At 45.7% G+C, this 25,805-nt stretch overlaps 1 protein-coding gene and 88 non-coding genes across 89 annotated transcripts in view; 88 read left to right on the forward strand and 1 right to left on the reverse strand.

The window, feature by feature from the left end:
- LOC128370906 (cilia- and flagella-associated protein 54-like) overlaps positions 1–25,805 on the reverse strand; it is a 72,040-nt gene that overhangs the window by 10,400 nt on the left and 35,835 nt on the right. The gene's annotated exons all lie outside the window — the stretch shown is intronic.
- trnar-acg (transfer RNA arginine (anticodon ACG)) lies at positions 86–158 on the forward strand. The gene has a single exon. It is a non-coding gene; the product is annotated as a tRNA-Arg (tRNA).
- trnah-gug (transfer RNA histidin (anticodon GUG)) lies at positions 440–511 on the forward strand. The gene has a single exon. It is a non-coding gene; the product is annotated as a tRNA-His (tRNA).
- Positions 638–710, forward strand: trnar-acg (transfer RNA arginine (anticodon ACG)). Its single transcript has one exon. It is a non-coding gene; the product is annotated as a tRNA-Arg (tRNA).
- Positions 1,194–1,266, forward strand: trnar-acg (transfer RNA arginine (anticodon ACG)). The gene has a single exon. It is a non-coding gene; the product is annotated as a tRNA-Arg (tRNA).
- Positions 1,548–1,619, forward strand: trnah-gug (transfer RNA histidin (anticodon GUG)). Its single transcript has one exon. It is a non-coding gene; the product is annotated as a tRNA-His (tRNA).
- Positions 1,746–1,818, forward strand: trnac-aca (transfer RNA cysteine (anticodon ACA)). Its single transcript has one exon. It is a non-coding gene; the product is annotated as a tRNA-Cys (tRNA).
- trnah-gug (transfer RNA histidin (anticodon GUG)) lies at positions 2,100–2,171 on the forward strand. Its single transcript has one exon. It is a non-coding gene; the product is annotated as a tRNA-His (tRNA).
- On the forward strand, positions 2,298–2,370 carry trnar-acg (transfer RNA arginine (anticodon ACG)). The gene has a single exon. It is a non-coding gene; the product is annotated as a tRNA-Arg (tRNA).
- Positions 2,652–2,723, forward strand: trnah-gug (transfer RNA histidin (anticodon GUG)). Its single transcript has one exon. It is a non-coding gene; the product is annotated as a tRNA-His (tRNA).
- Positions 2,850–2,922, forward strand: trnar-acg (transfer RNA arginine (anticodon ACG)). The gene has a single exon. It is a non-coding gene; the product is annotated as a tRNA-Arg (tRNA).
- On the forward strand, positions 3,204–3,275 carry trnah-gug (transfer RNA histidin (anticodon GUG)). The gene has a single exon. It is a non-coding gene; the product is annotated as a tRNA-His (tRNA).
- trnar-acg (transfer RNA arginine (anticodon ACG)) lies at positions 3,402–3,474 on the forward strand. Its single transcript has one exon. It is a non-coding gene; the product is annotated as a tRNA-Arg (tRNA).
- trnah-gug (transfer RNA histidin (anticodon GUG)) lies at positions 3,756–3,827 on the forward strand. The gene has a single exon. It is a non-coding gene; the product is annotated as a tRNA-His (tRNA).
- Positions 3,954–4,026, forward strand: trnar-acg (transfer RNA arginine (anticodon ACG)). The gene has a single exon. It is a non-coding gene; the product is annotated as a tRNA-Arg (tRNA).
- trnah-gug (transfer RNA histidin (anticodon GUG)) lies at positions 4,308–4,379 on the forward strand. The gene has a single exon. It is a non-coding gene; the product is annotated as a tRNA-His (tRNA).
- trnah-gug (transfer RNA histidin (anticodon GUG)) lies at positions 4,860–4,931 on the forward strand. The gene has a single exon. It is a non-coding gene; the product is annotated as a tRNA-His (tRNA).
- On the forward strand, positions 5,058–5,130 carry trnar-acg (transfer RNA arginine (anticodon ACG)). The gene has a single exon. It is a non-coding gene; the product is annotated as a tRNA-Arg (tRNA).
- On the forward strand, positions 5,412–5,483 carry trnah-gug (transfer RNA histidin (anticodon GUG)). Its single transcript has one exon. It is a non-coding gene; the product is annotated as a tRNA-His (tRNA).
- Positions 5,610–5,682, forward strand: trnar-acg (transfer RNA arginine (anticodon ACG)). Its single transcript has one exon. It is a non-coding gene; the product is annotated as a tRNA-Arg (tRNA).
- On the forward strand, positions 5,964–6,035 carry trnah-gug (transfer RNA histidin (anticodon GUG)). Its single transcript has one exon. It is a non-coding gene; the product is annotated as a tRNA-His (tRNA).
- On the forward strand, positions 6,162–6,234 carry trnar-acg (transfer RNA arginine (anticodon ACG)). The gene has a single exon. It is a non-coding gene; the product is annotated as a tRNA-Arg (tRNA).
- On the forward strand, positions 6,516–6,587 carry trnah-gug (transfer RNA histidin (anticodon GUG)). Its single transcript has one exon. It is a non-coding gene; the product is annotated as a tRNA-His (tRNA).
- On the forward strand, positions 6,714–6,786 carry trnar-acg (transfer RNA arginine (anticodon ACG)). The gene has a single exon. It is a non-coding gene; the product is annotated as a tRNA-Arg (tRNA).
- trnah-gug (transfer RNA histidin (anticodon GUG)) lies at positions 7,068–7,139 on the forward strand. Its single transcript has one exon. It is a non-coding gene; the product is annotated as a tRNA-His (tRNA).
- trnar-acg (transfer RNA arginine (anticodon ACG)) lies at positions 7,270–7,342 on the forward strand. Its single transcript has one exon. It is a non-coding gene; the product is annotated as a tRNA-Arg (tRNA).
- Positions 7,624–7,695, forward strand: trnah-gug (transfer RNA histidin (anticodon GUG)). Its single transcript has one exon. It is a non-coding gene; the product is annotated as a tRNA-His (tRNA).
- Positions 7,822–7,894, forward strand: trnar-acg (transfer RNA arginine (anticodon ACG)). Its single transcript has one exon. It is a non-coding gene; the product is annotated as a tRNA-Arg (tRNA).
- On the forward strand, positions 8,176–8,247 carry trnah-gug (transfer RNA histidin (anticodon GUG)). Its single transcript has one exon. It is a non-coding gene; the product is annotated as a tRNA-His (tRNA).
- trnar-acg (transfer RNA arginine (anticodon ACG)) lies at positions 8,374–8,446 on the forward strand. Its single transcript has one exon. It is a non-coding gene; the product is annotated as a tRNA-Arg (tRNA).
- trnah-gug (transfer RNA histidin (anticodon GUG)) lies at positions 8,728–8,799 on the forward strand. Its single transcript has one exon. It is a non-coding gene; the product is annotated as a tRNA-His (tRNA).
- Positions 8,926–8,998, forward strand: trnar-acg (transfer RNA arginine (anticodon ACG)). Its single transcript has one exon. It is a non-coding gene; the product is annotated as a tRNA-Arg (tRNA).
- trnah-gug (transfer RNA histidin (anticodon GUG)) lies at positions 9,280–9,351 on the forward strand. The gene has a single exon. It is a non-coding gene; the product is annotated as a tRNA-His (tRNA).
- Positions 9,482–9,554, forward strand: trnar-acg (transfer RNA arginine (anticodon ACG)). The gene has a single exon. It is a non-coding gene; the product is annotated as a tRNA-Arg (tRNA).
- On the forward strand, positions 9,836–9,907 carry trnah-gug (transfer RNA histidin (anticodon GUG)). Its single transcript has one exon. It is a non-coding gene; the product is annotated as a tRNA-His (tRNA).
- On the forward strand, positions 10,034–10,106 carry trnar-acg (transfer RNA arginine (anticodon ACG)). The gene has a single exon. It is a non-coding gene; the product is annotated as a tRNA-Arg (tRNA).
- Positions 10,388–10,459, forward strand: trnah-gug (transfer RNA histidin (anticodon GUG)). The gene has a single exon. It is a non-coding gene; the product is annotated as a tRNA-His (tRNA).
- Positions 10,586–10,658, forward strand: trnar-acg (transfer RNA arginine (anticodon ACG)). The gene has a single exon. It is a non-coding gene; the product is annotated as a tRNA-Arg (tRNA).
- trnah-gug (transfer RNA histidin (anticodon GUG)) lies at positions 10,940–11,011 on the forward strand. The gene has a single exon. It is a non-coding gene; the product is annotated as a tRNA-His (tRNA).
- Positions 11,142–11,214, forward strand: trnar-acg (transfer RNA arginine (anticodon ACG)). The gene has a single exon. It is a non-coding gene; the product is annotated as a tRNA-Arg (tRNA).
- On the forward strand, positions 11,496–11,567 carry trnah-gug (transfer RNA histidin (anticodon GUG)). Its single transcript has one exon. It is a non-coding gene; the product is annotated as a tRNA-His (tRNA).
- Positions 11,694–11,766, forward strand: trnar-acg (transfer RNA arginine (anticodon ACG)). The gene has a single exon. It is a non-coding gene; the product is annotated as a tRNA-Arg (tRNA).
- On the forward strand, positions 12,048–12,119 carry trnah-gug (transfer RNA histidin (anticodon GUG)). Its single transcript has one exon. It is a non-coding gene; the product is annotated as a tRNA-His (tRNA).
- Positions 12,242–12,314, forward strand: trnah-aug (transfer RNA histidin (anticodon AUG)). Its single transcript has one exon. It is a non-coding gene; the product is annotated as a tRNA-His (tRNA).
- On the forward strand, positions 12,596–12,667 carry trnah-gug (transfer RNA histidin (anticodon GUG)). Its single transcript has one exon. It is a non-coding gene; the product is annotated as a tRNA-His (tRNA).
- On the forward strand, positions 12,794–12,866 carry trnar-acg (transfer RNA arginine (anticodon ACG)). The gene has a single exon. It is a non-coding gene; the product is annotated as a tRNA-Arg (tRNA).
- Positions 13,148–13,219, forward strand: trnah-gug (transfer RNA histidin (anticodon GUG)). Its single transcript has one exon. It is a non-coding gene; the product is annotated as a tRNA-His (tRNA).
- On the forward strand, positions 13,700–13,771 carry trnah-gug (transfer RNA histidin (anticodon GUG)). Its single transcript has one exon. It is a non-coding gene; the product is annotated as a tRNA-His (tRNA).
- Positions 13,898–13,970, forward strand: trnar-acg (transfer RNA arginine (anticodon ACG)). The gene has a single exon. It is a non-coding gene; the product is annotated as a tRNA-Arg (tRNA).
- trnah-gug (transfer RNA histidin (anticodon GUG)) lies at positions 14,252–14,323 on the forward strand. Its single transcript has one exon. It is a non-coding gene; the product is annotated as a tRNA-His (tRNA).
- Positions 14,450–14,522, forward strand: trnar-acg (transfer RNA arginine (anticodon ACG)). Its single transcript has one exon. It is a non-coding gene; the product is annotated as a tRNA-Arg (tRNA).
- Positions 14,804–14,875, forward strand: trnah-gug (transfer RNA histidin (anticodon GUG)). Its single transcript has one exon. It is a non-coding gene; the product is annotated as a tRNA-His (tRNA).
- On the forward strand, positions 15,002–15,074 carry trnar-acg (transfer RNA arginine (anticodon ACG)). Its single transcript has one exon. It is a non-coding gene; the product is annotated as a tRNA-Arg (tRNA).
- On the forward strand, positions 15,356–15,427 carry trnah-gug (transfer RNA histidin (anticodon GUG)). The gene has a single exon. It is a non-coding gene; the product is annotated as a tRNA-His (tRNA).
- On the forward strand, positions 15,562–15,634 carry trnar-acg (transfer RNA arginine (anticodon ACG)). The gene has a single exon. It is a non-coding gene; the product is annotated as a tRNA-Arg (tRNA).
- Positions 15,916–15,987, forward strand: trnah-gug (transfer RNA histidin (anticodon GUG)). The gene has a single exon. It is a non-coding gene; the product is annotated as a tRNA-His (tRNA).
- On the forward strand, positions 16,468–16,539 carry trnah-gug (transfer RNA histidin (anticodon GUG)). The gene has a single exon. It is a non-coding gene; the product is annotated as a tRNA-His (tRNA).
- Positions 16,666–16,738, forward strand: trnar-acg (transfer RNA arginine (anticodon ACG)). The gene has a single exon. It is a non-coding gene; the product is annotated as a tRNA-Arg (tRNA).
- Positions 17,020–17,091, forward strand: trnah-gug (transfer RNA histidin (anticodon GUG)). Its single transcript has one exon. It is a non-coding gene; the product is annotated as a tRNA-His (tRNA).
- trnar-acg (transfer RNA arginine (anticodon ACG)) lies at positions 17,226–17,298 on the forward strand. Its single transcript has one exon. It is a non-coding gene; the product is annotated as a tRNA-Arg (tRNA).
- trnah-gug (transfer RNA histidin (anticodon GUG)) lies at positions 17,580–17,651 on the forward strand. Its single transcript has one exon. It is a non-coding gene; the product is annotated as a tRNA-His (tRNA).
- On the forward strand, positions 17,778–17,850 carry trnar-acg (transfer RNA arginine (anticodon ACG)). The gene has a single exon. It is a non-coding gene; the product is annotated as a tRNA-Arg (tRNA).
- trnah-gug (transfer RNA histidin (anticodon GUG)) lies at positions 18,132–18,203 on the forward strand. The gene has a single exon. It is a non-coding gene; the product is annotated as a tRNA-His (tRNA).
- trnar-acg (transfer RNA arginine (anticodon ACG)) lies at positions 18,338–18,410 on the forward strand. The gene has a single exon. It is a non-coding gene; the product is annotated as a tRNA-Arg (tRNA).
- On the forward strand, positions 18,692–18,763 carry trnah-gug (transfer RNA histidin (anticodon GUG)). The gene has a single exon. It is a non-coding gene; the product is annotated as a tRNA-His (tRNA).
- Positions 18,898–18,970, forward strand: trnar-acg (transfer RNA arginine (anticodon ACG)). Its single transcript has one exon. It is a non-coding gene; the product is annotated as a tRNA-Arg (tRNA).
- trnah-gug (transfer RNA histidin (anticodon GUG)) lies at positions 19,252–19,323 on the forward strand. The gene has a single exon. It is a non-coding gene; the product is annotated as a tRNA-His (tRNA).
- trnar-acg (transfer RNA arginine (anticodon ACG)) lies at positions 19,450–19,522 on the forward strand. Its single transcript has one exon. It is a non-coding gene; the product is annotated as a tRNA-Arg (tRNA).
- Positions 19,804–19,875, forward strand: trnah-gug (transfer RNA histidin (anticodon GUG)). Its single transcript has one exon. It is a non-coding gene; the product is annotated as a tRNA-His (tRNA).
- On the forward strand, positions 20,364–20,435 carry trnah-gug (transfer RNA histidin (anticodon GUG)). The gene has a single exon. It is a non-coding gene; the product is annotated as a tRNA-His (tRNA).
- On the forward strand, positions 20,562–20,634 carry trnar-acg (transfer RNA arginine (anticodon ACG)). The gene has a single exon. It is a non-coding gene; the product is annotated as a tRNA-Arg (tRNA).
- trnah-gug (transfer RNA histidin (anticodon GUG)) lies at positions 20,916–20,987 on the forward strand. The gene has a single exon. It is a non-coding gene; the product is annotated as a tRNA-His (tRNA).
- On the forward strand, positions 21,122–21,194 carry trnar-acg (transfer RNA arginine (anticodon ACG)). Its single transcript has one exon. It is a non-coding gene; the product is annotated as a tRNA-Arg (tRNA).
- trnah-gug (transfer RNA histidin (anticodon GUG)) lies at positions 21,476–21,547 on the forward strand. The gene has a single exon. It is a non-coding gene; the product is annotated as a tRNA-His (tRNA).
- trnar-acg (transfer RNA arginine (anticodon ACG)) lies at positions 21,682–21,754 on the forward strand. Its single transcript has one exon. It is a non-coding gene; the product is annotated as a tRNA-Arg (tRNA).
- On the forward strand, positions 22,036–22,107 carry trnah-gug (transfer RNA histidin (anticodon GUG)). The gene has a single exon. It is a non-coding gene; the product is annotated as a tRNA-His (tRNA).
- Positions 22,242–22,314, forward strand: trnar-acg (transfer RNA arginine (anticodon ACG)). The gene has a single exon. It is a non-coding gene; the product is annotated as a tRNA-Arg (tRNA).
- On the forward strand, positions 22,596–22,667 carry trnah-gug (transfer RNA histidin (anticodon GUG)). Its single transcript has one exon. It is a non-coding gene; the product is annotated as a tRNA-His (tRNA).
- Positions 22,794–22,866, forward strand: trnar-acg (transfer RNA arginine (anticodon ACG)). Its single transcript has one exon. It is a non-coding gene; the product is annotated as a tRNA-Arg (tRNA).
- trnah-gug (transfer RNA histidin (anticodon GUG)) lies at positions 23,148–23,219 on the forward strand. The gene has a single exon. It is a non-coding gene; the product is annotated as a tRNA-His (tRNA).
- Positions 23,354–23,426, forward strand: trnar-acg (transfer RNA arginine (anticodon ACG)). Its single transcript has one exon. It is a non-coding gene; the product is annotated as a tRNA-Arg (tRNA).
- On the forward strand, positions 23,708–23,779 carry trnah-gug (transfer RNA histidin (anticodon GUG)). The gene has a single exon. It is a non-coding gene; the product is annotated as a tRNA-His (tRNA).
- trnar-acg (transfer RNA arginine (anticodon ACG)) lies at positions 23,906–23,978 on the forward strand. Its single transcript has one exon. It is a non-coding gene; the product is annotated as a tRNA-Arg (tRNA).
- trnah-gug (transfer RNA histidin (anticodon GUG)) lies at positions 24,260–24,331 on the forward strand. The gene has a single exon. It is a non-coding gene; the product is annotated as a tRNA-His (tRNA).
- trnar-acg (transfer RNA arginine (anticodon ACG)) lies at positions 24,466–24,538 on the forward strand. The gene has a single exon. It is a non-coding gene; the product is annotated as a tRNA-Arg (tRNA).
- Positions 24,820–24,891, forward strand: trnah-gug (transfer RNA histidin (anticodon GUG)). Its single transcript has one exon. It is a non-coding gene; the product is annotated as a tRNA-His (tRNA).
- On the forward strand, positions 25,026–25,098 carry trnar-acg (transfer RNA arginine (anticodon ACG)). The gene has a single exon. It is a non-coding gene; the product is annotated as a tRNA-Arg (tRNA).
- Positions 25,380–25,451, forward strand: trnah-gug (transfer RNA histidin (anticodon GUG)). The gene has a single exon. It is a non-coding gene; the product is annotated as a tRNA-His (tRNA).
- trnar-acg (transfer RNA arginine (anticodon ACG)) lies at positions 25,578–25,650 on the forward strand. Its single transcript has one exon. It is a non-coding gene; the product is annotated as a tRNA-Arg (tRNA).

A 25,805-nucleotide genomic window follows, 5' to 3' on the forward strand; every position in this document is an offset into this window, starting at 1 on the left:
AGTCCAACCAACCGACCAACCAACCAACTACACAACTAAACAGGCATACCTTCCTGTTTGAGGCCCCATGACCTCCCTCTCTGTAGGGCTAGTGGCGCAATGGATAACGCGTCTGACTACGGATCAGAAGATTCTAGGTTTGACTCCTGGCTAGCTCGCTCTCAACTTTAGCTTGAAAGTCACATGTTCTTCGTTTCCACAGTCAATCCACTACATGCTATGTACCAAAGGAGGTTTACATACGGCAAGAGCCAAACAGCACATAAATGCTGTTAAGACATCCAAACCCTTAACTTTCACTCAGTAAAGAAATCACAATGCCTCACTGCTTTTAACCAGATACTTTTCATTTCCATTTAAATGAAAACAATTTGACCCTCAACTTATCTTGAGCTCAAAACGTTTGACTACAACGACAAAGCACTGAGAAAGCCAAGTTGCCGTGATCGTATAGTGGTTAGTACTCTGCGTTGTGGCCGCAGCAACCCCGGTTCGAATCCGGGTCACGGCAGTAGCTGGAAGCGTTACTGTTTTTCGTCGCCGCTTTCATTTAGTCCAACCAACCGACCGACCAACCAACTACACAACTAAACAGGCATACCTTCCTGTTTGAGGCCCCATGACCTCCATCTCTGTAGGGCTAGTGGCGCAATGGATAACGCGTCTGACTACGGATCAGAAGATTCTAGGTTCGACTCCTGGCTAGCTCGCTCTCAACTTTAGCTTGAAAGTCACATGTTCTTCGTTTCCACAGTCAATCCACTACATGCTATGTACCAAAGGAGGTTTACATACGGCAAGAGCCAAACAGCACATAAATGCTGTTAAGACATCCAAACCCTTAACTTTCACTCAGTAAAGAAATCACAATGCCTCACTGCTTTTAACCAGATACTTTTCATTTCCATTTAAATGAAAACAATTTGACCCTCAACTTATCTTGAGCTCAAAACGTTTGACTACAACGACAAAGCACTGAGAAAGCCAAGTTGCCGTGATCGTATAGTGGTTAGTACTCTGCGTTGTGGCCGCAGCAACCCCGGTCCGAATCCGGGTCACGGCAGTAGCTGGAAGCGTTACTGTTTTTCGTCGCCGTTTTCATTTAGTCCAACCAACCGACCGACCGACCAACCAACTACACAACTAAACAGGCATACCTTCCTGTTTGAGGCCCCATGACCTCCCTCTCTGTAGGGCTAGTAGCGCAATGGATAACGCGTCTGACTACGGATCAGAAGATTCTAGGTTCGACTTCTGGCTAGCTCGCTCTCAACTTTAGCTTGAAAGTCACATGTTCTTCGTTTCCACAGTCAATCCACCTCATGCTATGTACCAAAGGAGGTTTACATACGGCAAGAGCCAAACAGCACATAAATGCTGTTAAGACATCCAAACCCTTAACTTTCACTCAGTAAAGAAATCACAATGCCTCACTGCTTTTAACCAGATACTTTTCATTTCCATTTAAATGAAAACAATTTGACCCTCAACTTATCTTGAGCTCAAAACGTTTGACTACAACGACAAAGCACTGAGAAAGCCAAGTTGCCGTGATCGTATAGTGGTTAGTACTCTGCGTTGTGGCCGCAGCAACCCCGGTTCGAATCCGGGTCACGGCAGTAGCTGGAAGCGTTACTGTTTTTCGTCGCCGCTTTCATTTAGTCCAACCAACCGACCGACCAACCAACTACACAACTAAACAGGCATACCTTCCTGTTTGAGGCCCCATGACCTCCCTCTCTGTAGGGCTAGTGGCGCAATGGATAACGCGTCTGACTACAGATCAGAAGATTCTAGGTTCGACTCCTGGCTAGCTCGCTCTCAACTTTAGCTTGAAAGTCACATGTTCTTCGTTTCCACAGTCAATCCACTACATGTTATGTACCAAAGGAGGTTTACATACGGCAAGAGCCAAACAGCACATAAATGCTGTTAAGACATCCAAACCCTTAACTTTCACTCAGTAAAGAAATCACAATGCCTCACTGCTTTTAACCAGATACTTTTCATTTCCATTTAAATGAAAACAATTTGACCCTCAACTTATCTTGAGCTCAAAACGTTTGACTACAACGGCAAAGCACTGAGAAAGCCAAGTTGCCGTGATCGTATAGTGGTTAGTACTCTGCGTTGTGGCCGCAGCAACCCCGGTTCGAATCCGGGTCACGGCAGTAGCTGGAAGCGTTACTGTTTTTCGTCGCCGCTTTCATTTAGTCCAACCAACCGACCGACCAACCAACTACACAACTAAACAGGCATACCTTCCTGTTTGAGGCCCCATGACCTTCCTCTCTGTAGGGCTAGTGGCGCAATGGATAACGCGTCTGACTACGGATCAGAAGATTCTAGGTTCGACTCCTGGCTAGCTCGCTCTCAACTTTAGCTTGAAAGTCACATGTTCTTCGTTTCCACAGTCAATCCACTACATGCTATGTACCAAAGGAGGTTTACATACGGCAAGAGCCAAACAGCACATAAATGCTGTTAAGACATCCAAACCCTTAACTTTCACTCAGTAAAGAAATCACAATGCCTCACTGCTTTTAACCAGATACTTTTCATTTCCATTTAAATGAAAACAATTTGACCCTCAACTTATCTTGAGCTCAAAACGTTTGACTACAACGACAAAGCACTGAGAAAGCCAAGTTGCCGTGATCGTATAGTGGTTAGTACTCTGCGTTGTGGCCGCAGCAACCCCGGTTCGAATCCGGGTCACGGCAGTAGCTGGAAGCGTTACTGTTTTTCGTCGCCGCTTTCATTTAGTCCAACCAACCGACCGACCAACCAACTACACAACTAAACAGGCATACCTTCCTGTTTGAGGCCCCATGACCTCCCTCTCTGTAGGGCTAGTGGTGCAATGGATAACGCGTCTGACTACGGATCAGAAGATTCTAGGTTCGACTCCTGGCTAGCTCGCTCTCAACTTTAGCTTGAAAGTCACATGTTCTTCGTTTCCACAGTCAATCCACTACATGCTATGTACCAAAGGAGGTTTACATACGGCAAGAGCCAAACAGCACATAAATGCTGTTAAGACATCCAAACCCTTATCTTTCACTCAGTAAAGAAATCACAATGCCTCACTGCTTTTAACCAGATACTTTTCATTTCCATTTAAATGAAAACAATTTGACCCTCAACTTATCTTGAGCTCAAAACGTTTGACTACAACGGCAAAGCACTGAGAAAGCCAAGTTGCCGTGATCGTATAGTGGTTAGTACTCTGCGTTGTGGCCGCAGCAACCCCGGTTCGAATCCGGGTCACGGCAGTAGCTGGAAGCGTTACTGTTTTTCGTCGCCGCTTTCATTTAGTCCAACCAACCGACCGACCAACCAACTACACAACTAAACAGGCATACCTTCCTGTTTGAGGCCCCATGACCTTCCTCTCTGTAGGGCTAGTGGCGCAATGGATAACGCGTCTGACTACGGATCAGAAGATTCTAGGTTCGACTCCTGGCTAGCTCGCTCTCAACTTTAGCTTGAAAGTCACATGTTCTTCGTTTCCACAGTCAATCCACTACATGCTATGTACCAAAGGAGGTTTACATACGGCAAGAGCCAAACAGCACATAAATGCTGTTAAGACATCCAAACCCTTAACTTTCACTCAGTAAAGAAATCACAATGCCTCACTGCTTTTAACCAGATACTTTTCATTTCCATTTAAATGAAAACAATTTGACCCTCAACTTATCTTGAGCTCAAAACGTTTGACTACAACGACAAAGCACTGAGAAAGCCAAGTTGCCGTGATCGTATAGTGGTTAGTACTCTGCGTTGTGGCCGCAGCAACCCCGGTTCGAATCCGGGTCACGGCAGTAGCTGGAAGCGTTACTGTTTTTCGTCGCCGCTTTCATTTAGTCCAACCAACCGACCGACCAACCAACTACACAACTAAACAGGCATACCTTCCTGTTTGAGGCCCCATGACCTCCCTCTCTGTAGGGCTAGTGGTGCAATGGATAACGCGTCTGACTACGGATCAGAAGATTCTAGGTTCGACTCCTGGCTAGCTCGCTCTCAACTTTAGCTTGAAAGTCACATGTTCTTCGTTTCCACAGTCAATCCACTACATGCTATGTACCAAAGGAGGTTTACATACGGCAAGAGCCAAACAGCACATAAATGCTGTTAAGACATCCAAACCCTTATCTTTCACTCAGTAAAGAAATCACAATGCCTCACTGCTTTTAACCAGATACTTTTCATTTCCATTTAAATGAAAACAATTTGACCCTCAACTTATCTTGAGCTCAAAACATTTGACTACAACGACAAAGCACTGAGAAAGCCAAGTTGCCGTGATCGTATAGTGGTTAGTACTCTGCGTTGTGGCCGCAGCAACCCCGGTTCGAATCCGGGTCACGGCAGTAGCTGGAAGCGTTACTGTTTTTCGTCGCCGCTTTCATTTAGTCCAACCAACCGACCGACCAACCAACTACACAACTAAACAGGCATACCTTCCTGTTTGAGGCCCCATGACCTCCCTCTCTGTAGGGCTAGTGGAGCAATGGATAACGCGTCTGACTACGGATCAGAAGATTCTAGGTTCGACTCCTGGCTAGCTCGCTCTCAACTTTAGCTTGAAAGTCACATGTTCTTCGTTTCCACAGTCAATCCACTACATGCTATGTACCAAAGGAGGTTTACATACGGCAAGAGCCAAACAGCACATAAATGCTGTTAAGACATCCAAACCCTTAACTTTCACTCAGTAAAGAAATCACAATGCCTCACTGCTTTTAACCAGATACTTTTCATTTCCATTTAAATGAAAACAATTTGACCCTCAACTTATCTTGAGCTCAAAACGTTTGACTACAACGGCAAAGCACTGAGAAAGCCAAGTTGCCGTGATCGTATAGTGGTTAGTACTCTGCGTTGTGGCCGCAGCAACCCCGGTTCGAATCCGGGTCACGGCAGTAGCTGGAAGCGTTACTGTTTTTCGTCGCCGCTTTCATTTAGTCCAACCAACCGACCGACCAACCAACTACACAACTAAACAGGCATACCTTCCTGTTTGAGGCCCCATGACCTCCCTCTCTGTAGGGCTAGTGGCGCAATGGATAACGCGTCTGACTACGGATCAGAAGATTCTAGGTTCGACTCCTGGCTAGCTCGCTCTCAACTTTAGCTTGAAAGTCACATGTTCTTCGTTTCCACAGTCAATCCACTACATGCTATGTACCAAAGGAGGTTTACATACGGCAAGAGCCAAACAGCACATAAATGCTGTTAAGACATCCAAACCCTTAACTTTCACTCAGTAAAGAAATCACAATGCCTCACTGCTTTTAACCAGATACTTTTCATTTCCATTTAAATGAAAACAATTTGACCCTCAACTTATCTTGAGCTCAAAACGTTTGACTACAACGACAAAGCACTGAGAAAGCCAAGTTGCCGTGATCGTATAGTGGTTAGTACTCTGCGTTGTGGCCGCAGCAACCCCGGTTCGAATCCGGGTCACGGCAGTAGCTGGAAGCGTTACTGTTTTTCGTCGCCGCTTTCATTTAGTCCAACCAACCGACCGACCAACCAACTACACAACTAAACAGGCATACCTTCCTGTTTGAGGCCCCATGACCTCCGTCTCTGTAGGGCTAGTGGCGCAATGGATAACGCGTCTGACTACGGATCAGAAGATTCTAGGTTCGACTCCTGGCTAGCTCGCTCTCAACTTTAGCTTGAAAGTCACATGTTCTTCGTTTCCACAGTCAATCCACTACATGCTATGTACCAAAGGAGGTTTACATACGGCAAGAGCCAAACAGCACATAAATGCTGTTAAGACATCCAAACCCTTAACTTTCACTCAGTAAAGAAATCACAATGCCTCACTGCTTTTAACCAGATACTTTTCATTTCCATTTAAATGAAAACAATTTGACCCTCAACTTATCTTGAGCTCAAAACGTTTGACTACAACGACAAAGCACTGAGAAAGCCAAGTTGCCGTGATCGTATAGTGGTTAGTACTCTGCGTTGTGGCCGCAGCAACCCCGGTTCGAATCCGGGTCACGGCAGTAGCTGGAAGTGTTACTGTTTTTCGTCGCCGCTTTCATTTAGTCCAACCAACCGACCGACCAACCAACTACACAACTAAACAGGCATACCTTCCTGTTTGAGGCCCCATGACTTCCGTATCTGTAGGGCTAGTGGCGCAATGGATAACGCGTCTGACTACGGATCAGAAGATTCTAGGTTCGACTCCTGGCTAGCTCGCTCTCAACTTTAGCTTGAAAGTCACATGTTCTTTGTTTCCACAGTCAATCCACTACATGCTATGTACCAAAGGAGGTTTACATACGGCAAGAGCCAAACAGCACATGAATGCTGGTAAGACATCCAAACCCTTAACTTTCACTCAGTAAAGAAATCACAATGCCTCACTGCTTTTAACCAGATACTTTTCATTTCCATTTAAATGAAAACAATTTGACCCTCAACTTATCTTGAGCTCAAAACGTTTGACTACAACGACAAAGCACTGAGAAAGCCAAGTTGCCGTGATCGTATAGTGGTTAGTACTCTGCGTTGTGGCCGCAGCAACCCCGGTTCGAATCCGGGTCACGGCAGTAGCTGGAAGCGTTACTGTTTTTCGTCGCCGCTTTCATTTAGTCCAACCAACCGACCGACCAACCAACTACACAACTAAACAGGCATACCTTCCTGTTTGAGGCCCCATGACCTCCCTCTCTGTAGGGCTAGTGGCGCAATGGATAACGCGTCTGACTACGGATCAGAAGATTCTAGGTTCGACTCCTGGCTAGCTCGCTCTCAACTTTAGCTTGAAAGTCACATGTTCTTTGTTTCCACAGTCAATCCACTACATGCTATGTACCAAAGGAGGTTTACATACGGCAAGAGCCAAACAGCACATAAATGCTGTTAAGACATCCAAACCCTTAACTTTCACTCAGTAAAGAAATCACAATGCCTCACTGCTTTTAACCAGATACTTTTCATTTCCATTTAAATGAAAACAATTTGACCCTCAACTTATTTTGAGCTCAAAACGTTTGACTACAACGACAAAGCACTGAGAAAGCCAAGTTGCCGTGATCGTATAGTGGTTAGTACTCTGCGTTGTGGCCGCAGCAACCCCGGTTCGAATCCGGGTCACGGCAGTAGCTGGAAGCGTTACTGTTTTTCGTCGCCGCTTTCATTTAGTCCAACCAACCGACCGACCGACCAACCAACTACACAACTAAACAGGCATACCTTCCTGTTTGAGGCCCCATGACCTCCCTCTCTGTAGGGCTAGTGGCGCAATGGATAACGCGTCTGACTACGGATCAGAAGATTCTAGGTTCGACTCCTGGCTAGCTCGCTCTCAACTTTAGCTTGAAAGTCACATGTTCTTCGTTTCCACAGTCAATCCACTACATGCTATGTACCAAAGGAGGTTTACATACGGCAAGAGCCAAACAGCACATAAATGCTGTTAAGACATCCAAACCCTTAACTTTCACTCAGTAAAGAAATCACAATGCCTCACTGCTTTTAACCAGATACTTTTCATTTCCATTTAAATGAAAACAATTTGACCCTCAACTTATCTTGAGCTCAAAACGTTTGACTACAACGACAAAGCACTGAGAAAGCCAAGTTGCCGTGATCGTATAGTGGTTAGTACTCTGCGTTGTGGCCGCAGCAACCCCGGTTCGAATCCGGGTCACGGCAGTAGCTGGAAGCGTTACTGTTTTTCGTCGCCGCTTTCATTTAGTCCAACCAACCGACCGACCAACCAACTACACAACTAAACAGGCATACCTTCCTGTTTGAGGCCCCATGACCTCCGTCTCTGTAGGGCTAGTGGCGCAATGGATAACGCGTCTGACTACGGATCAGAAGATTCTAGGTTCGACTCCTGGCTAGCTCGCTCTCAACTTTAGCTTGAAAGTCACATGTTCTTCGTTTCCACAGTCAATCCACTACATGCTATGTACCAAAGGAGGTTTACATACGGCAAGAGCCAAACAGCACATAAATGCTGTTAAGACATCCAAACCCTTAACTTTCACTCAGTAAAGAAATCACAATGCCTCACTGCTTTTAACCAGATACTTTTCATTTCCATTTAAATGAAAACAATTTGACCCTCAACTTATCTTGAGCTCAAAACGTTTGACTACAACGACAAAGCACTGAGAAAGCCAAGTTGCCGTGATCGTATAGTGGTTAGTACTCTGCGTTGTGGCCGCAGCAACCCCGGTTCGAATCCGGGTCACGGCAGTAGCTGGAAGTGTTACTGTTTTTCGTCGCCGCTTTCATTTAGTCCAACCAACCGACCGACCAACCAACTACACAACTAAACAGGCATACCTTCCTGTTTGAGGCCCCATGACTTCCGTATCTGTAGGGCTAGTGGCGCAATGGATAACGCGTCTGACTACGGATCAGAAGATTCTAGGTTCGACTCCTGGCTAGCTCGCTCTCAACTTTAGCTTGAAAGTCACATGTTCTTTGTTTCCACAGTCAATCCACTACATGCTATGTACCAAAGGAGGTTTACATACGGCAAGAGCCAAACAGCACATGAATGCTGGTAAGACATCCAAACCCTTAACTTTCACTCAGTAAAGAAATCACAATGCCTCACTGCTTTTAACCAGATACTTTTCATTTCCATTTAAATGAAAACAATTTGACCCTCAACTTATCTTGAGCTCAAAACGTTTGACTACAACGACAAAGCACTGAGAAAGCCAAGTTGCCGTGATCGTATAGTGGTTAGTACTCTGCGTTGTGGCCGCAGCAACCCCGGTTCGAATCCGGGTCACGGCAGTAGCTGGAAGCGTTACTGTTTTTCGTCGCCGCTTTCATTTAGTCCAACCAACCGACCGACCAACCAACTACACAACTAAACAGGCATACCTTCCTGTTTGAGGCCCCATGACCTCCCTCTCTGTAGGGCTAGTGGCGCAATGGATAACGCGTCTGACTACGGATCAGAAGATTCTAGGTTCGACTCCTGGCTAGCTCGCTCTCAACTTTAGCTTGAAAGTCACATGTTCTTTGTTTCCACAGTCAATCCACTACATGCTATGTACCAAAGGAGGTTTACATACGGCAAGAGCCAAACAGCACATAAATGCTGTTAAGACATCCAAACCCTTAACTTTCACTCAGTAAAGAAATCACAATGCCTCACTGCTTTTAACCAGATACTTTTCATTTCCATTTAAATGAAAACAATTTGACCCTCAACTTATTTTGAGCTCAAAACGTTTGACTACAACGACAAAGCACTGAGAAAGCCAAGTTGCCGTGATCGTATAGTGGTTAGTACTCTGCGTTGTGGCCGCAGCAACCCCGGTTCGAATCCGGGTCACGGCAGTAGCTGGAAGCGTTACTGTTTTTCGTCGCCGCTTTCATTTAGTCCAACCAACCGACCGACCGACCAACCAACTACACAACTAAACAGGCATACCTTCCTGTTTGAGGCCCCATGACCTCCCTCTCTGTAGGGCTAGTGGCGCAATGGATAACGCGTCTGACTACGGATCAGAAGATTCTAGGTTCGACTCCTGGCTAGCTCGCTCTCAACTTTAGCTTGAAAGTCACATGTTCTTCGTTTCCACAGTCAATCCACTACATGCTATGTACCAAAGGAGGTTTACATACGGCAAGAGCCAAACAGCACATAAATGCTGTTAAGACATCCAAACCCTTAACTTTCACTCAGTAAAGAAATCACAATGCCTCACTGCTTTTAACCAGATACTTTTCATTTCCATTTAAATGAAAACAATTTGACCCTCAACTTATCTTGAGCTCAAAACGTTTGACTACAACGACAAAGCACTGAGAAAGCCAAGTTGCCGTGATCGTATAGTGGTTAGTACTCTGCGTTGTGGCCGCAGCAACCCCGGTTCGAATCCGGGTCACGGCAGTAGCTGGAAGCGTTACTATTTTTCGTCGCCGCTTTCATTTAGTCCAACCAACCGACCGACCAACCAACTACACAACTAAACAGGCATACCTTCCTGTTTGAGGCCCCATGACCTCCCTCTCTGTAGGGCTAGTGGCGCAATGGATAACGCGTCTGACTACGGATCAGAAGATTCTAGGTTCGACTCCTGGCTAGCTCGCTCTCAACTTTAGCTTGAAAGTCACATGTTCTTCGTTTCCACAGTCAATCCACTACATGCTATGTACCAAAGGAGGTTTACATACGGCAAGAGCCAAACAGCACATAAATGCTGTTAAGACATCCAAACCCTTAACTTTCACTCAGTAAAGAAATCACAATGCCTCACTGCTTTTAACCAGATACTTTTCATTTCCATTTAAATGAAAACAATTTGACCCTCAACTTATCTTGAGCTCAAAACGTTTGACTACAACGACAAAGCACTGAGAAAGCCAAGTTGCCGTGATCGTATAGTGGTTAGTACTCTGCGTTGTGGCCGCAGCAACCCCGGTTCGAATCCGGGTCACGGCAGTAGCTGGAAGCGTTACTGTTTTTCGTCGCCGCTTTCATTTAGTCCAACCAACCGACCGACCAACCAACTACACAACTAAACAGGCATACCTTCCTGTTTGAGGCCCCATGACCTCCCTCTCTGTAGGGCTAGTGGCGCAATGGATAACGCGTCTGACTACGGATCAGAAGATTCTAGGTTCGACTCCTGGCTAGCTCGCTCTCAACTTTAGCTTGAAAGTCACATGTTCTTTGTTTCCACAGTCAATCCACTACATGCTATGTACCAAAGGAGGTTTACATACGGCAAGAGCCAAACAGCACATAAATGCTGTTAAGACATCCAAACCCTTAACTTTCACTCAGTAAAGAAATCACAATGCCTCACTGCTTTTAACCAGATACTTTTCATTTCCATTTAAATGAAAACAATTTGACCCTCAACTTATTTTGAGCTCAAAACGTTTGACTACAACGACAAAGCACTGAGAAAGCCAAGTTGCCGTGATCGTATAGTGGTTAGTACTCTGCGTTGTGGCCGCAGCAACCCCGGTTCGAATCCGGGTCACGGCAGTAGCTGGAAGCGTTACTGTTTTTCGTCGCCGCTTTCATTTAGTCCAACCAACCGACCGACCGACCAACCAACTACACAACTAAACAGGCATACCTTCCTGTTTGAGGCCCCATGACCTCCCTCTCTGTAGGGCTAGTGGCGCAATGGATAACGCGTCTGACTACGGATCAGAAGATTCTAGGTTCGACTCCTGGCTAGCTCGCTCTCAACTTTAGCTTGAAAGTCACATGTTCTTCGTTTCCACAGTCAATCCACTACATGCTATGTACCAAAGGAGGTTTACATACGGCAAGAGCCAAACAGCACATAAATGCTGTTAAGACATCCAAACCCTTAACTTTCACTCAGTAAAGAAATCACAATGCCTCACTGCTTTTAACCAGATACTTTTCATTTCCATTTAAATGAAAACAATTTGACCCTCAACTTATCTTGAGCTCAAAACGTTTGACTACAACGACAAAGCACTGAGAAAGCCAAGTTGCCGTGATCGTATAGTGGTTAGTACTCTGCGTTGTGGCCGCAGCAACCCCGGTTCGAATCCGGGTCACGGCAGTAGCTGGAAGCGTTACTATTTTTCGTCGCCGCTTTCATTTAGTCCAACCAACCGACCGACCAACCAACTACACAACTAAACAGGCATACCTTCCTGTTTGAGGCCCCATGACCTCCCTCTCTGTAGGGCTAGTGGCGCAATGGATAACGCGTCTGACTACGGATCAGAAGATTCTAGGTTCGACTCCTGGCTAGCTCGCTCTCAACTTTAGCTTGAAAGTCACATGTTCTTCGTTTCCACAGTCAATCCACTACATGCTATGTACCAAAGGAGGTTTACATACGGCAAGAGCCAAACAGCACATAAATGCTGTTAAGACATCCAAACCCTTAACTTTCACTCAGTAAAGAAATCACAATGCCTCACTGCTTTTAACCAGATACTTTTCATTTCCATTTAAATGAAAACAATTTGACCCTCAACTTATCTTGAGCTCAAAACGTTTGACTACAACGACAAAGCACTGAGAAAGCCAAGTTGCCGTGATCGTATAGTGGTTAGTACTCTGCGTTGTGGCCGCAGCAACCCCGGTTCGAATCCGGGTCACGGCAGTAGCTGGAAGCGTTACTGTTTTTCGTCGCCGCTTTCATTTAGTCCAACCAACCGACCAACCAACTACACAACTAAACAGGCATACCTTCCTGTTTGAGGCCCCATGACCTCCCTCTCTGTAGGGCTAGTGGCGCAATGGATAACGCGTCTGACTATGGATCAGAAGATTCTAGGTTCGACTCCTGGCTAGCTCGCTCTCAACATTAGCTTGGAAGTCACATGTTCTTCGTTTCCACAGTCAATCCACTACATGCTATGTACCAAAGGAGGTTTACATACGGCAAGAGCCAAACAGCACATAAATGCTGTTAAGACATCCAAACCCTTAACTTTCACTCAGTAAAGAAATCACAATGCCTCACTGCTTTTAACCAGATACTTTTCATTTCCATTTAAATGAAAACAATTTGACCCTCAACTTATCTTGAGCTCAAAACATTTGACTACAACGACAAAGCACTGAGAAAGCCAAGTTGCCGTGATCGTATAGTGGTTAGTACTCTGCGTTGTGGCCGCAGCAACCCCGGTTCGAATCCGGGTCACGGCAGTAGCTGGAAGCGTTACTGTTTTTCGTCGCCGCTTTCATTTAGTCCAACCAACCGACCGACCAACCAACTACACAACTAAACAGGCATACCTTCCTGTTTGAGGCCCCATGACCTCCGTCTCTGTAGGGCTAGTGGCGCAATGGATAACGCGTCTGACTACGGATCAGAAGATTCTAGGTTCGACTCCTGGCTAGCTCGCTCTCAACTTTAGCTTGAAAGTCACATGTTTTTCGTTTCCACAGTCAATCCACTACATGCTATGTACCAAAGGAGGTTTACATACGGCAAGAGCCAAACAGCACATAAATGCTGTTAAGACATCCAAACCCTTAACTTTCACTCAGTAAAGAAATCACAATGCCTCACTGCTTTTAACCAGATACTTTTCATTTCCATTTAAATGAAAACAATTTGACCCTCAACTTATCTTGAGCTCAAAACGTTTGACTACAACGACAAAGCACTGAGAAAGCCAAGTTGCCGTGATCGTATAGTGGTTAGTACTCTGCGTTGTGGCCGCAGCAACCCCGGTTCGAATCCGGGTCACGGCAGTAGCTGGAAGCGTTACTGTTTTTCGTCGCCGCTTTCATTTAGTCCAACCAACCGACCGACCAACCAACTACACAACTAAACAGGCATACCTTCCTGTTTGAGGCCCCATGACCTCCCTCTCTGTAGGGCTAGTGGAGCAATGGATAAAGCGTCTGACTACGGATCAGAAGATTCTAGGTTCGACTCCTGGCTAGCTCGCTCTCAACTTTAGCTTGAAAGTCACATGTTCTTCGTTTCCACAGTCAATCCACTACATGCTATGTACCAAAGGAGGTTTACATACGGCAAGAGCCAAACAGCACATAAATGCTGTTAAGACATCCAAACCCTTAACTTTCACTCAGTAAAGAAATCACAATGCCTCACTGCTTTTAACCAGATACTTTTCATTTCCATTTAAATGAAAACAATTTGACCCTCAACTTATCTTGAGCTCAAAACGTTTGACTACAACGGCAAAGCACTGAGAAAGCCAAGTTGCCGTGATCGTATAGTGGTTAGTACTCTGCGTTGTGGCCGCAGCAACCCCGGTTCGAATCCGGGTCACGGCAGTAGCTGGAAGCGTTACTGTTTTTCGTCGCCGCTTTCATTTAGTCCAACCAACCGACCGACCAACCAACTACACAACTAAACAGGCATACCTTCCTGTTTGAGGCCCCATGACCTCCCTCTCTGTAGGGCTAGTGGCGCAATGGATAACGCGTCTGACTACGGATCAGAAGATTCTAGGTTCGACTCCTGGCTAGCTCGCTCTCAACTTTAGCTTGAAAGTCACATGTTCTTCGTTTCCACAGTCAATCCACTACATGCTATGTACCAAAGGAGGTTTACATACGGCAAGAGCCAAACAGCACATAAATGCTGTTAAGACATCCAAACCCTTAACTTTCACTCAGTAAAGAAATCACAATGCCTCACTGCTTTTAACCAGATACTTTTCATTTCCATTTAAATGAAAACAATTTGACCCTCAACTTATCTTGAGCTCAAAACGTTTGACTACAACGACAAAGCACTGAGAAAGCCAAGTTGCCGTGATCGTATAGTGGTTAGTACTCTGCGTTGTGGCCGCAGCAACCCCGGTTCGAATCCGGGTCACGGCAGTAGCTGGAAGCGTTACTGTTTTTCGTCGCCGCTTTCATTTAGTCCAACCAACCGACCGACCAACCAACTACACAACTAAACAGGCATACCTTCCTGTTTGAGGCCCCATGACCTCCGTCTCTGTAGGGCTAGTGGCGCAATGGATAACGCGTCTGACTACGGATCAGAAGATTCTAGGTTCGACTCCTGGCTAGCTCGCTCTCAACTTTAGCTTGAAAGTCACATGTTCTTCGTTTCCACAGTCAATCCACTACATGCTATGTACCAAAGGAGGTTTACATACGGCAAGAGCCAAACAGCACATAAATGCTGTTAAGACATCCAAACCCTTAACTTTCACTCAGTAAAGAAATCACAATGCCTCACTGCTTTTAACCAGATACTTTTCATTTCCATTTAAATGAAAACAATTTGACCCTCAACTTATCTTGAGCTCAAAACGTTTGACTACAACGACAAAGCACTGAGAAAGCCAAGTTGCCGTGATCGTATAGTGGTTAGTACTCTGCGTTGTGGCCGCAGCAACCCCGGTTCGAATCCGGGTCACGGCAGTAGCTGGAAGCGTTACTGTTTTTCGTCGCCACTTTCATTTAGTCCAACCAACCGACCGACCAACCAACTACACAACTAAACAGGCATACCTTCCTGTTTGAGGCCCCATGACCTCCCTCTCTGTAGGGCTAGTGGCGCAATGGATAACGCGTCTGACTACGGATCAGAAGATTCTAGGTTCGACTCCTGGCTAGCTCGCTCTCAATTTTAGCTTGAAAGTCACATGTTCTTCGTTTCCACAGTCAATCCACTACATGCTATGTACCAAAGGAGGTTTACATACGGCAAGAGCCAAACAGCACATAAATGCTGTTAAGACATCCAAACCCTTAACTTTCACTCAGTAAAGAAATCACAATGCCTCACTGCTTTTAACCAGATACTTTTCATTTCCATTTAAATGAAAACAATTTGACCCTCAACTTATCTTGAGCTCAAAACGTTTGACTACAACGACAAAGCACTGAGAAAGCCAAGTTGCCGTGATCGTATAGTGGTTAGTACTCTGCGTTGTGGCCGCAGCAACCCCGGTTCGAATCCGGGTCACGGCAGTAGCTGGAAGCGTTACTATTTTTCGTCGCCGCTTTCATTTAGTCCAACCAACCGACCGACCAACCAACTACACAACTAAACAACTAAACAGGCATACCTTCCTGTTTGAGGCCCCATGACCTCCCTCTCTGTAGGGCTAGTGGCGCAATGGATAACGCGTCTGACTACGGATCAGAAGATTCTAGGTTCGACTCCTGGCTAGCTCGCTCTCAACTTTAGCTTGAAAGTCACATGTTCTTCGTTTCCACAGTCAATCCACTACATGCTATGTACCAAAGGAGGTTTACATACGGCAAGAGCCAAACAGCACATAAATGCTGTTAAGACATCCAAACCCTTAACTTTCACTCAGTAAAGAAATCACAATGCCTCACTGCTTTTAACCAGATACTTTTCATTTCCATTTAAATGAAAACAATTTGACCCTCAACTTATCTTGAGCTCAAAACGTTTGACTACAACGGCAAAGCACTGAGAAAGCCAAGTTGCCGTGATCGTATAGTGGTTAGTACTCTGCGTTGTGGCCGCAGCAACCCCGGTTCGAATCCGGGTCACGGCAGTAGCTGGAAGCGTTACTGTTTTTCGTCGCCGCTTTCATTTAGTCCAACCAACCGACCGACCAACCAACTACACAACTAAACAGGCATACCTTCCTGTTTGAGGCCCCATGACCTCCCTCTCTGTAGGGCTAGTGGCGCAATGGATAACGCGTCTGACTACGGATCAGAAGATTCTAGGTACGACTCCTGGCTAGCTCGCTCTCAACTTTAGCTTGAAAGTCACATGTTCTTCGTTTCCACAGTCAATCCACTACATGCTATGTACCAAAGGAGGTTTACATACGGCAAGAGCCAAACAGCACATAAATGCTGTTAAGACATCCAAACCCTTAACTTTCGCTCAGTAAAGAAATCACAATGCCTCACTGCTTTTAACCAGATACTTTTCATTTCCATTTAAATGAAAACAATTTGACCCTCAACTTATCTTGAGCTCAAAACGTTTGACTACAACGACAAAGCACTGAGAAAGCCAAGTTGCCGTGATCGTATAGTGGTTAGTACTCTGCGTTGTGGCCGCAGCAACCCCGGTTCGAATCCGGGTCACGGCAGTAGCTGGAAGCGTTACTATTTTTCGTCGCCGCTTTCATTTAGTCCAACCAACCGACCGACCAACCAACTACACAACTAAACAGGCATACCTTCCTGTTTGAGGCCCCATGACCTCCCTCTCTGTAGGGCTAGTGGCGCAATGGATAACGCGTCTGACTACGGATCAGAAGATTCTAGGTTCGACTCCTGGCTAGCTCGCTCTCAACTTTAGCTTGAAAGTCACATGTTCTTCGTTTCCACAGTCAATCCACTACATGCTATGTACCAAAGGAGGTTTACATACGGCAAGAGCCAAACAGCACATAAATGCTGTTAAGACATCCAAACCCTTAACTTTCACTCAGTAAAGAAATCACAATGCCTCACTGCTTTTAACCAGATACTTTTCATTTCCATTTAAATGAAAACAATTTGACCCTCAACTTATCTTGAGCTCAAAACGTTTGACTACAACGACAAAGCACTGAGAAAGCCAAGTTGCCGTGATCGTATAGTGGTTAGTACTCTGCGTTGTGGCCGCAGCAACCCCGGTTCGAATCCGGGTCACGGCAGTAGCTGGAAGCGTTACTATTTTTCGTCGCCGCTTTCATTTAGTCCAACCAACCGACCGACCAACCAACTACACAACTAAACAACTAAACAGGCATACCTTCCTGTTTGAGGCCCCATGACCTCCCTCTCTGTAGGGCTAGTGGCGCAATGGATAACGCGTCTGACTACGGATCAGAAGATTCTAGGTTCGACTCCTGGCTAGCTCGCTCTCAACTTTAGCTTGAAAGTCACATGTTCTTCGTTTCCACAGTCAATCCACTACATGCTATGTACCAAAGGAGGTTTACATACGGCAAGAGCCAAACAGCACATAAATGCTGTTAAGACATCCAAACCCTTAACTTTCACTCAGTAAAGAAATCACAATGCCTCACTGCTTTTAACCAGATACTTTTCATTTCCATTTAAATGAAAACAATTTGACCCTCAACTTATCTTGAGCTCAAAACGTTTGACTACAACGGCAAAGCACTGAGAAAGCCAAGTTGCCGTGATCGTATAGTGGTTAGTACTCTGCGTTGTGGCCGCAGCAACCCCGGTTCGAATCCGGGTCACGGCAGTAGCTGGAAGCGTTACTGTTTTTCGTCGCCGCTTTCATTTAGTCCAACCAACCGACCGACCAACCAACTACACAACTAAACAGGCATACCTTCCTGTTTGAGGCCCCATGACCTCCCTCTCTGTAGGGCTAGTGGCGCAATGGATAACGCGTCTGACTACGGATCAGAAGATTCTAGGTTCGACTCCTGGCTAGCTCGCTCTCAACTTTAGCTTGAAAGTCACATGTTCTTCGTTTCCACAGTCAATCCACTACATGCTATGTACCAAAGGAGGTTTACATACGGCAAGAGCCAAACAGCACATAAATGCTGTTAAGACATCCAAACCCTTAACTTTCACTCAGTAAAGAAATCACAATGCCTCACTGCTTTTAACCAGATACTTTTCATTTCCATTTAAATGAAAACAATTTGACCCTCAACTTATCTTGAGCTCAAAACGTTTGACTACAACGACAAAGCACTGAGAAAGCCAAGTTGCTGTGATCGTATAGTGGTTAGTACTCTGCGTTGTGGCCGCAGCAACCCCGGTTCGAATCCGGGTCACGGCAGTAGCTCGAAGCGTTACTATTTTTCGTCGTCGCTTTCATTTAGTCCAACCAACCGACCGACCGACCAACTACACAACTAAACAACTAAACAGGCATACCTTCCTGTTTGAGGCCCCATGACCTCCCTCTCTGTAGGGCTAGTGGCGCAATGGATAACGCGTCTGACTACGGATCAGAAGATTCTAGGTTCGACTCCTGGCTAGCTCGCTCTCAACTTTAGCTTGAAAGTCACATGTTCTTCGTTTCCACAGTCAATCCACTACATGCTATGTACCAAAGGAGGTTTACATACGGCAAGAGCCAAACAGCACATAAATGCTGTTAAGACATCCAAACCCTTAACTTTCACTCAGTAAAGAAATCACAATGCCTCACTGCTTTTAACCAGATACTTTTCATTTCCATTTAAATGAAAACAATTTGACCCTCAACTTATCTTGAGCTCAAAACGTTTGACTACAACGACAAAGCACTGAGAAAGCCAAGTTGCCGTGATCGTATAGTGGTTAGTACTCTGCGTTGTGGCCGCAGCAACCCCGGTTCGAATCCGGGTCACGGCAGTAGCTGGAAGCGTTACTATTTTTCGTCGCCGCTTTCATTTAGTCCAACCAACCGACCGACCAACCAACTACACAACTAAACAACTAAACAGGCATACCTTCCTGTTTGAGGCCCCATGACCTCCCTCTCTGTAGGGCTAGTGGCGCAATGGATAACGCGTCTGACTACGGATCAGAAGATTCTAGGTTCGACTCCTGGCTAGCTCGCTCTCAACTTTAGCTTGAAAGTCACATGTTCTTCGTTTCCACAGTCAATCCACTACATGCTATGTACCAAAGGAGGTTTACATACGGCAAGAGCCAAACAGCACATAAATGCTGTTAAGACATCCAAACCCTTAACTTTCACTCAGTAAAGAAATCACAATGCCTCACTGCTTTTAACCAGATACTTTTCATTTCCATTTAAATGAAAACAATTTGACCCTCAACTTATCTTGAGCTCAAAACGTTTGACTACAACGGCAAAGCACTGAGAAAGCCAAGTTGCCGTGATCGTATAGTGGTTAGTACTCTGCGTTGTGGCCGCAGCAACCCCGGTTCGAATCCGGGTCACGGCAGTAGCTGGAAGCGTTACTGTTTTTCGTCGCCGCTTTCATTTAGTCCAACCAACCGACCGACCAACCAACTACACAACTAAACAGGCATACCTTCCTGTTTGAGGCCCCATGACCTCCCTCTCTGTAGGGCTAGTGGCGCAATGGATAATGCGTCTGACTACGGATCAGAAGATTCTAGGTTCGACTCCTGGCTAGCTCGCTCTCAACTTTAGCTTGAAAGTCACATGTTCTTCGTTTCCACAGTCAATCCACTACATGCTATGTACCAAAGGAGGTTTACATACGGCAAGAGCCAAACAGCACATAAATGCTGTTAAGACATCCAAACCCTTATCTTTCACTCAGTAAAGAAATCACAATGCCTCACTGCTTTTAACCAGATACTTTTCATTTCCATTTAAATGAAAACAATTTGACCCTCAACTTATCTTGAGCTCAAAACATTTGACTACAACGACAAAGCACTGAGAAAGCCAAGTTGCCGTGATCGTATAGTGGTTAGTACTCTGCGTTGTGGCCGCAGCAACCCCGGTTCGAATCCGGGTCACGGCAGTAGCTGGAAGCGTTACTGTTTTTCGTCGCCGCTTTCATTTAGTCCAACCAACCGACCGACCAACCAACTACACAACTAAACAACTAAACAGGCATACCTTCCTGTTTGAGGCCCCATGACCTCCCTCTCTGTAGGGCTAGTGGCGCAATGGATAACGCGTCTGACTACGGATCAGCAGATTCTAGGTTCGACTCCTGGCTAGCTCGCTCTCAACTTTAGCTTGAAAGTCACATGTTCTTCGTTTCCACAGTCAATCCACTACATGCTATGTACCAAAGGAGGTTTACATACGGCAAGAGCCAAACAGCACATAAATGCTGTTAAGACATCCAAACCCTTAACTTTCACTCAGTAAAGAAATCACAATGCCTCACTGCTTTTAACCAGATACTTTTCATTTCCATTTAAATGAAAACAATTTGACCCTCAACTTATCTTGAGCTCAAAACGTTTGACTACAACGGCAAAGCACTGAGAAAGCCAAGTTGCCGTGATCGTATAGTGGTTAGTACTCTGCGTTGTGGCCGCAGCAACCCCGGTTCGAATCCGGGTCACGGCAGTAGCTGGAAGCGTTACTGTTTTTCGTCGCCGCTTTCATTTAGTCCAACCAACCGACCGACCAACCAACTACACAACTAAACAGGCATACCTTCCTGTTTGAGGCCCCATGACCTCCCTCTCTGTAGGGCTAGTGGCGCAATGGATAACGCGTCTGACTACGGATCAGAAGATTCTAGGTTCGACTCCTGGCTAGCTCGCTCTCAACTTTAGCTTGAAAGTCACATGTTCTTCGTTTCCACAGTCAATCCACTACATGCTATGTACCAAAGGAGGTTTACATACGGCAAGAGCCAAACAGCACATAAATGCTGTTAAGACATCCAAACCCTTAACTTTCACTCAGTAAAGAAATCACAATGCCTCACTGCTTTTAACCAGATACTTTTCATTTCCATTTAAATGAAAACAATTTGACCCTCAACTTATCTTGAGCTCAAAACGTTTGACTACAACGACAAAGCACTGAGAAAGCCAAGTTGCCGTGATCGTATAGTGGTTAGTACTCTGCGTTGTGGCCGCAGCAACCCCGGTTCGAATCCGGGTCACGGCAGTAGCTGGAAGCGTTACTATTTTTCGTCGCCGCTTTCATTTAGTCCAACCAACCGACCGACCGACCAACTACACAACTAAACAACTAAACAGGCATACCTTCCTGTTTGAGGCCCCATGACCTCCCTCTCTGTAGGGCTAGTGGCGCAATGGATAACGCGTCTGACTACGGATCAGAAGATTCTAGGTTCGACTCCTGGCTAGCTCGCTCTCAACTTTAGCTTGAAAGTCACATGTTCTTCGTTTCCACAGTCAATCCACTACATGCTATGTACCAAAGGAGGTTTACATACGGCAAGAGCCAAACAGCACATAAATGCTGTTAAGACATCCAAACCCTTAACTTTCACTCAGTAAAGAAATCACAATGCCTCATTGCTTTTAACCAGATACTTTTCATTTCCATTTAAATGAAAACAATTTGACCCTCAACTTATCTTGAGCTCAAAACGTTTGACTACAACGACAAAGCACTGAGAAAGCCAAGTTGCCGTGATCGTATAGTGGTTAGTACTCTGCGTTGTGGCCGCAGCAACCCCGGTTCGAATCCGGGTCACGGCAGTAGCTGGAAGCGTTACTATTTTTCGTCGTCGCTTTCATTTAGTCCAACCAACCGACCGACCGACCAACTACACAACTAAACAACTAAACAGGCATACCTTCCTGTTTGAGGCCCCATGACCTCCCTCTCTGTAGGGCTAGTGGCGCAATGGATAACGCGTCTGACTACGGATCAGAAGATTCTAGGTTCGACTCCTGGCTAGCTCGCTCTCAACTTTAGCTTGAAAGTCACATGTTCTTCGTTTCCACAGTCAATCCACTACATGCTATGTACCAAAGGAGGTTTACATACGGCAAGAGCCAAACAGCACATAAATGCTGTTAAGACATCCAAACCCTTAACTTTCACTCAGTAAAGAAATCACAATGCCTCACTGCTTTTAACCAGATACTTTTCATTTCCATTTAAATGAAAACAATTTGACCCTCAACTTATCTTGAGCTCAAAACGTTTGACTACAACGACAAAGCACTGAGAAAGCCAAGTTGCCGTGATCGTATAGTGGTTAGTACTCTGCGTTGTGGCCGCAGCAACCCCGGTTCGAATCCGGGTCACGGCAGTAGCTGGAAGCGTTACTGTTTTTCGTCGCCGCTTTCATTTAGTCCAACCAACCGACCGACCAACCAACTACACAACTAAACAACTAAACAGGCATACCTTCCTGTTTGAGGCCCCATGACCTCCCTCTCTGTAGGGCTAGTGGCGCAATGGATAACGCGTCTGACTACGGATCAGAAGATTCTAGGTTCGACTCCTGGCTAGCTCGCTCTCAACTTTAGCTTGAAAGTCACATGTTCTTCGTTTCCACAGTCAATCCACTACATGCTATGTACCAAAGGAGGTTTACATACGGCAAGAGCCAAACAGCACATAAATGCTGTTAAGACATCCAAACCCTTATCTTTCACTCAGTAAAGAAATCACAATGCCTCACTGCTTTTAACCAGATACTTTTCATTTCCATTTAAATGAAAACAATTTGACCCTCAACTTATCTTGAGCTCAAAACATTTGACTACAACGACAAAGCACTGAGAAAGCCAAGTTGCCGTGATCGTATAGTGGTTAGTACTCTGCGTTGTGGCCGCAGCAACCCCGGTTCGAATCCGGGTCACGGCAGTAGCTGGAAGCGTTACTGTTTTTCGTCGCCGCTTTCATTTAGTCCAACCAACCGACCAACCAACCAACTACACAACTAAACAGGCATACCTTCCTGTTTGAGGCCCCATGACCTCCCTCTCTGTAGGGCTAGTGGCGCAATGGATAACGCGTCTGACTACGGATCAGAAGATTCTAGGTTCGACTCCTGGCTAGCTCGCTCTCAACTTTAGCTTGAAAGTCACATGTTCTTCGTTTCCACAGTCAATCCACTACATGCTATGTACCAAAGGAGGTTTACATACGGCAAGAGCCAAACAGCACATAAATGCTGTTAAGACATCCAAACCCTTATCTTTCACTCAGTAAAGAAATCACAATGCCTCACTGCTTTTAACCAGATACTTTTCATTTCCATTTAAATGAAAACAATTTGACCCTCAACTTATCTTGAGCTCAAAACATTTGACTACAACGACAAAGCACTGAGAAAGCCAAGTTGCCGTGATCGTATAGTGGTTAGTACTCTGCGTTGTGGCCGCAGCAACCCCGGTTCGAATCCGGGTCACGGCAGTAGCTGGAAGCGTTACTGTTTTTCGTCGCCGCTTTCATTTAGTCCAACCAACCGACCGACCAACCAACTACACAACTAAACAACTAAACAGGCATACCTTCCTGTTTGAGGCCCCATGACCTCCCTCTCTGTAGGGCTAGTGGCGCAATGGATAACGCGTCTGACTACGGATCAGAAGATTCTAGGTTCGACTCCTGGCTAGCTCGCTCTCAACTTTAGCTTGAAAGTCACATGTTCTTCGTTTCCACAGTCAATCCACTACATGCTATGTACCAAAGGAGGTTTACATACGGCAAGAGCCAAACAGCACATAAATGCTGTTAAGACATCCAAACCCTTAACTTTCACTCAGTAAAGAAATCACAATGCCTCACTGCTTTTAACCAGATACTTTTCATTTCCATTTAAATGAAAACAATTTGACCCTCAACTTATCTTGAGCTCAAAACGTTTGACTACAACGGCAAAGCACTGAGAAAGCCAAGTTGCCGTGATCGTATAGTGGTTAGTACTCTGCGTTGTGGCCGCAGCAACCCCGGTTCGAATCCGGGTCACGGCAGTAGCTGGAAGCGTTACTGTTTTTCGTCGCCGCTTTCATTTAGTCCAACCAACCGACCGACCAACCAACTACACAACTAAACAGGCATACCTTCCTGTTTGAGGCCCCATGACCTCCCTCTCTGTAGGGCTAGTGGCGCAATGGATAACGCGTCTGACTACGGATCAGAAGATTCTAGGTTCGACTCCTGGCTAGCTCGCTCTCAACTTTAGCTTGAAAGTCACATGTTCTTCGTTTCCACAGTCAATCCACTACATGCTATGTACCAAAGGAGGTTTACATACGGCAAGAGCCAAACAGCACATAAATGCTGTTAAGACATCCAAACCCTTAACTTTCACTCAGTAAAGAAATCACAATGCCTCACTGCTTTTAACCAGATACTTTTCATTTCCATTTAAATGAAAACAATTTGACCCTCAACTTATCTTGAGCTCAAAACGTTTGACTACAACGACAAAGCACTGAGAAAGCCAAGTTGCCGTGATCGTATAGTGGTTAGTACTCTGCGTTGTGGCCGCAGCAACCCCGGTTCGAATCCGGGTCACGGCAGTAGCTGGAAGCGTTACTATTTTTCGTCGTCGCTTTCATTTAGTCCAACCAACCGACCGACCGACCAACTACACAACTAAACAACTAAACAGGCATACCTTCCTGTTTGAGGCCCCATGACCTCCCTCTCTGTAGGGCTAGTGGCGCAATGGATAACGCGTCTGACTACGGATCAGAAGATTCTAGGTTCGACTCCTGGCTAGCTCGCTCTCAACTTTAGCTTGAAAGTCACATGTTCTTCGTTTCCACAGTCAATCCACTACATGCTATGTACCAAAGGAGGTTTACATACGGCAAGAGCCAAACAGCACATAAATGCTGTTAAGACATCCAAACCCTTAACTTTCACTCAGTAAAGAAATCACAATGCCTCACTGCTTTTAACCAGATACTTTTCATTTCCATTTAAATGAAAACAATTTGACCCTCAACTTATCTTGAGCTCAAAACGTTTGACTACAACGACAAAGCACTGAGAAAGCCAAGTTGCCGTGATCGTATAGTGGTTAGTACTCTGCGTTGTGGCCGCAGCAACCCCGGTTCGAATCCGGGTCACGGCAGTAGCTGGAAGCGTTACTATTTTTCGTCGCCGCTTTCATTTAGTCCAACCAACCGACCGACCAACCAACTACACAACTAAACAACTAAACAGGCATACCTTCCTGTTTGAGGCCCCATGACCTCCCTCTCTGTAGGGCTAGTGGCGCAATGGATAACGCGTCTGACTACGGATCAGAAGATTCTAGGTTCGACTCCTGGCTAGCTCGCTCTCAACTTTAGCTTGAAAGTCACATGTTCTTCGTTTCCACAGTCAATCCACTACATGCTATGTACCAAAGGAGGTTTACATACGGCAAGAGCCAAACAGCACATAAATGCTGTTAAGACATCCAAACCCTTAACTTTCACTCAGTAAAGAAATCACAATGCCTCACTGCTTTTAACCAGATACTTTTCATTTCCATTTAAATGAAAACAATTTGACCCTCAACTTATCTTGAGCTCAAAACGTTTGACTACAACGGCAAAGCACTGAGAAAGCCAAGTTGCCGTGATTGTATAGTGGTTAGTACTCTGCGTTGTGGCCGCAGCAACCCCGGTTCGAATCCGGGTCACGGCAGTAGCTGGAAGCGTTACTGTTTTTCGTCGCCGCTTTCATTTAGTCCAACCAACCGACCGACCAACCAACTACACAACTAAACAGGCATACCTTCCTGTTTGAGGCCCCATGACCTCCCTCTCTGTAGGGCTAGTGGCGCAATGGATAACGCGTCTGACTACGGATCAGAAGATTCTAGGTTCGACTCCTGGCTAGCTCGCTCTCAACTTTAGCTTGAAAGTCACATGTTCTTCGTTTCCACAGTCAATCCACTACATGCTATGTACCAAAGGAGGTTTACATACGGCAAGAGCCAAACAGCACATAAATGCTGTTAAGACATCCAAACCCTTAACTTTCACTCAGTAAAGAAAT

Source organism: Scomber japonicus, chromosome 13 (assembly GCF_027409825.1).
Source record: "Scomber japonicus isolate fScoJap1 chromosome 13, fScoJap1.pri, whole genome shotgun sequence".
NCBI classification, from domain to species: domain Eukaryota; kingdom Metazoa; phylum Chordata; class Actinopteri; order Scombriformes; family Scombridae; genus Scomber; species Scomber japonicus.